Below are 5,928 nucleotides of genomic sequence, written 5' to 3'. Positions count from 1 at the left end.
CATTACAACTTGTGCTTAGATGCTAAGATTTTTGCTTTCCCTGAGTTGGCTGCACATACTGGCTAGAAGAGATATTATTCTTGTTTACATTTAATTGTCTTGGCGAGCCTTACCCATGTGAAAGAAAATATAGCAAAATTACCACTTGATTCCATGGGGACTTAGTAAAAGTATCACATTTTATCTTTTTTTAGCATGTGATAGAGTTTCATGTAAAGATATATTTCCAAGAGACCTCATCAACCTTGACGAAGAAAGAAATTCAGCACCAAAATGGAGCACCTGCATCTCAAAAAATAAAATTAGTAATTATACCACTTGATGCAATGTTTAGAAAAAATAGTCAATTAAAGCCTTCTGAATTCAACCAGAACCCTCTGCAGGCAGCATCATCATGCAATTCTGACTTCACAATGACATGCAATTTTAAATGACAACTGTGCTAAATCAGGGACCAACAAACCTGGGCCAAGTGTAAATTTAGTAACACGCTCGTTTACTGAAATAACCTTCTGCGAAACAGTCTTATGAATTTCAGGTGAACAACCACTTGTTTGTTTTTTTTCTATTCTGTTTAGAGATCATCAGAAGCCAGCAGCTTCAGCATTGATGTCTGCCATTCTCCGTGCATTTCTGGTGTCCACCGTACAAGTCTCCTTGGCAAGCCTTGGTACCCTGGGAAATTGAGGAAGGGAAAAAAACCATTACAAATTTTCTTCTTAGAAGTTTCCATCAAATATGCTTAGCACTTTCTGAATGAGCTGAGGATTTGAAGTAAGTGACTTTTCTCAAGAACCCTTGTCTTTGTGTAACTCGTAAATGCATCAAAAGTGAATTAACAAGACTAAGAGCATTTATTAAATGTAAAGAGAAGAGCCACATATGAGCAGTTTATATTATATAGAGTAATAAGCAAAATAAAATGTTTAAAAGTTAATCTATGCCATGTGAATACAAGTAAAGATGAGGGGGTAATTTAATACCAAAATTTCAGTTCATCTTCAGTTTTTAATATGCATGAGTCATCTGGTGATTCTTTTAAAGGCTGATTTCTGAGTTTGTTTCTCAGAAACATTGACATAGTAGGGCTGGAGGATGGCCCAAGAACCTGTATTTTTACAGATACCTTTCCCAAGTGATCCGGAGACTGGTGAAACGTGTATCTTTGAAAGACATTGAAATTGGCTTTCAAAATGATACCTTTCTAGCTTTGTAGTAAGCTTAGAGTTTGATGTCGTGTGTGTTCTACAGTTATAAGAATAAAAGAGAAAGGATGATTTTAGACCAGAAGAACTAAAATATTTTATCTCCTTATTTTATCTTCTTAGATTGCATTATTCATTCTCTTTAATAATTCTTTTTAATTCTGTCTATACGCTATTATTAAATATTTGTTTAATATTTCATCAATGTGATAAAGTAATTTCTAGGTGTGTCTATATTCCTCTAGGGATAATAAGCCCATCGTCAGTCTCTTCAGTGGTTATTCTGTTCCGTATAATGTTCTAATTTATTCAGACACTTAGGGTTATTGGATCTCATTCTAAAATAAGGTGAAGCTGAAAATGACTGGTTATCACTGGGGTTGGCTATGCATTTCGACATTGTTGAGGTTATTATCTTTTTGTGTTGAAATCGCAGCCTTAGTTTTCAATAGGACTGATCTGCTTATTACATCTGTAGTTGCTCTTTATCATTGAAGATAAGGACTCCTAAATTATGTGAAATATTTATGGCAAGGGGCATGTACATTTAGCGGATATCGCTTTCCGGTATTTCAATTTCCTTTATGTCATTTGAAGGGGCTCTGGTGGCACAAACACTTAAGCATTCCAATGCTAATAAACCTTAGAGTTTGGTAATTACTCTGGAGAAAGACCTGGTGGCCTGCTTTTGTGAAGGGTCTAGCCAGGAAAACCCTAGGTGGAAGTTCAAGATCTTCTCTGTCAACATGGAGTTGCTGTGAGTTGAATTGAACTTAACATCTATCACTTAGCAACTTCATTTTTATTGTTTGCAATTATAAATTTACACACCCTTTTTTCATTACAGTATCAAAGGTGATTAACCCTACTGGCATTGAGCCAATTCCAAGACTTATTCAGACCTTAAATTAAATGGTTCCTTTAAGGGTCAATGCAGTATTATTTTCATAGGTAGTGCTTATCTTTGATATCTTTTGTTTGAATATACTTAGGCATATTGTGTACAATTTCTTGTGCATAACATACCAATAGGAAACATTAAACCCATAATCTTAAAGAAGTATATCCCTATAGCACCAGTTAACTACATATATTAGCTGTTTAGATAATTAGATAATATGTGTAAAATACAGCAGGATTTTTCCAGGTAGTTAAAATTACAGATATATAGAACTGGATTAGTTATAATAATTTTCACATGCACCTGTTATGTGAATTGTTCTTTAATAGTAAAAATGTCACACTGGATTATAAAATCCTAAAACTTGTCATCACAAGTTTATGGTTAGAAAAGTCTCCAAATAAGGTTAATAAATCATACAATGCAAACCATCTGTAATATTTCAATGTTGGAAAGACATAGAAATAGATCTTCCCCTCTTTGTTCTTTTTCTCTTCTTTTTCTCATGTTGTTTTTGCTAAAAGAGGAAGAGGTAGAAAGATAATGGACTTGTGTCCTCAAATGAATCAGATTCAAAATCACTGGAACATTTATTAGACTGTGTCTTTCAATTGTGGTTCCCTAAAGAAAACTTACAAAGTAGTTTTAAGGAACTTGAGCTAGTCAGCGGCTACACTCAGAAAGTAAAATATACAACAAAAGAATAAATTACAGAAACTTTATAGATTCAAAGAAGCATAAAGTTTTAAACCAGAAATGGATCATTGAAAATCTTGGCATCTGGCCCCATTGCATATTCTCTTCTTTTGTTTCAAACCTGCCATACAAATGTCTACCCCACACCAAGAGCAGGGAGGAACAGTCTGGTCGGGTATGATGCATTAACTAGAAGAAATTTAGCAAAATCTTAAAATAATGATATCTTGGGTAAGGAAATAGGAGGTTTTTTTTCCCTTTTTTCAAAATGAAGTTTGAAACATAAATATGCTTGAGATTTGTAAATTCAAATGAAATTGAATTTTAAATTATTGAACACTTAGGTATCAGTGGATAATCTTTCATGCAGTTAATCTAGAGAGGAGAACGGTTTAGATTTATTTCGGATTTGGTCCGTTTCTTAGAAATCTGATATTAAGGGGACAAAGAGCTAAAAGAAAACCTAGCATTAGAAGAACAATGCTCTCGGGGACCATTCAGTATAAGAAAAGGGGAAGTTAAGATGCAAGAAACTGTTGGAGGCCTTACTGTTGTTATTATTATTAAAAAGTATGATGTTATTTGTGAGTTGTCCCAAAGTATTAAGATATGTTTATAAATTCCAATTTAAGAAATTAGGTATTCCCTCCAGATTCCTGAGCTCTCAAACCTAAGCAGTGGTCTGAGTGGCTTGAAGACAAAGGGGGGAGTGAAACTGAAATGAACTTGGAGGCTTGGGACAAACAAGTTCACTTCAGACAATAACGCACACGCACACACACACACACACACACACACACACACAAGAAATTAGGCATTAAAATGAATGAGTAAAATCATTGACATGCAAATACAATGCACTAAAAATGAAAACAAGTTACAAAAGCATATTATGATATAGTCTCATTTTTATTTAAAAAAACTAGAAAGGAAGTTGAAGAAAATGTACTTAAAGTTAACACCAGAACTTATCACAGCCGATGGTTTATGGCTGATTTTTATTGCTTCTCAAAGTTTTTTTTTAAAAACTTTCTAAAATATGTGTTGCTAATGTAAGCTTAGGACAATATGTAGTTATCTGAAATGTTCACTGTTGTCAAACTACAAAGGAGTCCTGTTAATAGTTGCTGAAAGCAGGCTTGCAGGACAGCCCTTGCAGCACTGTTCTGATTTGTATGAAAATCATAATTCCAATTGAATTGAAATTATTTTTTAATAATTCTTCATTTGTGGAATATAATAGTAGAACACAATACCCAAAGTTTCCTCTTCATTGAACAAAGTTAATTTCAAATTCTGACAAGTAATTCCTGGGAAAGATTCTTTAGGTCTTGTATCAGTTAATTCTAATATGCTCTCCAGAATTTTCTAACTATAATGGTTCTATTTAGAGGATAGTGTTATATGTCTGGTTACATTAGTGTTAATATGTCTTTATTCCTTAAATCCCCAGTGTAGCATACGGTTAGCCTCACTACTATTACTACCAGCTGTGGTTAGCCTATGATTTTTGTTCATTCTGTCTGAATCCAAAGTAATTAGCTCCTTAGTTTAATGACAATATTTGTTAATGGGTTTTTAGGGCCAAATTCTGCTGTTAGAGAGTGGGTGGTGCATTTGAAGATAGGATCTGGCCCTTATGTTTTAAGCACAAGCTGTGTAATTTGATTTTAACATGCTGCTTTAGAGAGTTTGGGGTAAGCAAACTCAATCTGTGTGTCTCCAGTTTTTCATTTTTAAGAAACAAAATAAAAGTGACAATACATGTAGTTGAATTGCAAACCCGTTGAAAATTCTGTTACAACTCCCCTGTATGTATACATCCTGCAGTGGTTGAAATAGAAAAGAAACAGCAATCAGCGGCAGCTAGTCGGTAGCACTGGTGGCACAGTGATTAAACACTTGACTGCTAACCAAAGTGGCTCGAACCCAGCAGCCACTTCACCTGGGAGAAAAGACCTAGAGAACTGCTTCGATAAAGATCACAGCCGAGGAAACCTTGAGGGCAGCCTTAGTGGTGTAGTGGGTTCGTAAACACATGGCCAGAAAAATAGTTTTGAAAATGAAAAGATACATATGCAGCCATGCACACATAGTGCACATATAGGCACACATGCCCCCCCACCCATGCATGCCCATATATGAGCAGCTTCAAAAATTTTGTGGGAAATTCCATGATCATTTAATTCTACTTATCCAGAAACTTTTGAAGCCCCTCATATATGTACACTCAAAATATCCTTAGATAGGAGCATTCAGTATCAAAGATATTAATTTGCATAGAATAACTTAACTGATCCAACAACCATTTATTTTTAGTTTGGAAATACATGAACTTTACATATTGTCTACCTTTGTAGATAAATATTCAGCAAAAGTAAAATGATTTAAAAGGAGGATCAGTTGAGTTCCCCAGCATCTGTGAGTTACTAAGGGCATGGAAAATTTGCAGTGCTCTTGCCTTTGGTAGTTTACTTTTCGTTCAGAACGCTACAGGTTAATCATCTCAAGCTATCTGTCCAAGTATTTCATTGAAAGGGGATAATTAGGTTGAGCCATATTACCACGGTATACCCTTTCCCTGCTCTCAACTGCCAGGTGAAGTGAAGTCTATGGACAGACATATGTTACATATTTTAGATGATGCTCAACGTTTCCCTGTCCAGTAGAGAAAAGGTAGAACCATTAGGATGCCATTAAGAATACTTGTGACGTGATAGCTGATGCATCTCTAGCTTCCCTACCCCTCCAAATGATTTGGTAGCTTCATGTAGGGCATTGGTTAAATAGCTTGCAGCTACTTGAAACACCACAGCCTGAGTTCAGTGCCATGTGGAGGTGTCTGAGGGGAACATAAATCAACAACTCTCACCACATAGCAATCATTCAGTTGAACCTTCAATCAACCTTTACATGGAAGGACTTCCCCTAATGACTTCTCTTTGCAAGATGTGGTCACACATTCTAGCTCTCTGGGCACTCAGGCCAGCATCATGGGTGTGTAGCCCGTACAGTCACACAGGACTTGTCACGTGATTGAGGAGTCTACAAGTGTTCCCTTCCAAGTTTTAAGAATTTTTTAGTAAGAAGTCTTACATTGCATTTTACAAAGAGCCTTGCTGTGTA

The 5,928-nt window shown here is 35.5% G+C and overlaps 1 protein-coding gene across 1 annotated transcript in view; it reads left to right on the top strand.

Moving 5' to 3' along the window:
* The first annotated feature begins 585 nt into the window (after positions 1-585).
* Positions 586-5,928, top strand: part of HS3ST5 (heparan sulfate-glucosamine 3-sulfotransferase 5) — a 200,414-nt gene continuing 195,071 nt past the window's right edge. The window contains exon 1 of the mRNA XM_004702011.2: positions 586-774. The gene's annotated coding sequence lies outside the window, so the exon portion shown is untranslated. The remainder of the gene's footprint in view (positions 775-5,928) is intronic.

This window comes from Echinops telfairi, unplaced genomic scaffold (genome assembly GCF_000313985.2).
Source record: "Echinops telfairi isolate 266 unplaced genomic scaffold, ASM31398v2 ScPeMD7_3533;HRSCAF=4204_0, whole genome shotgun sequence".
In the NCBI taxonomy this organism is placed as follows: domain Eukaryota; kingdom Metazoa; phylum Chordata; class Mammalia; order Afrosoricida; family Tenrecidae; genus Echinops; species Echinops telfairi.
The sequence above is the reverse complement of the archived record's forward strand: the minus strand, read 5'-3'. Positions and strand labels throughout refer to the sequence as shown.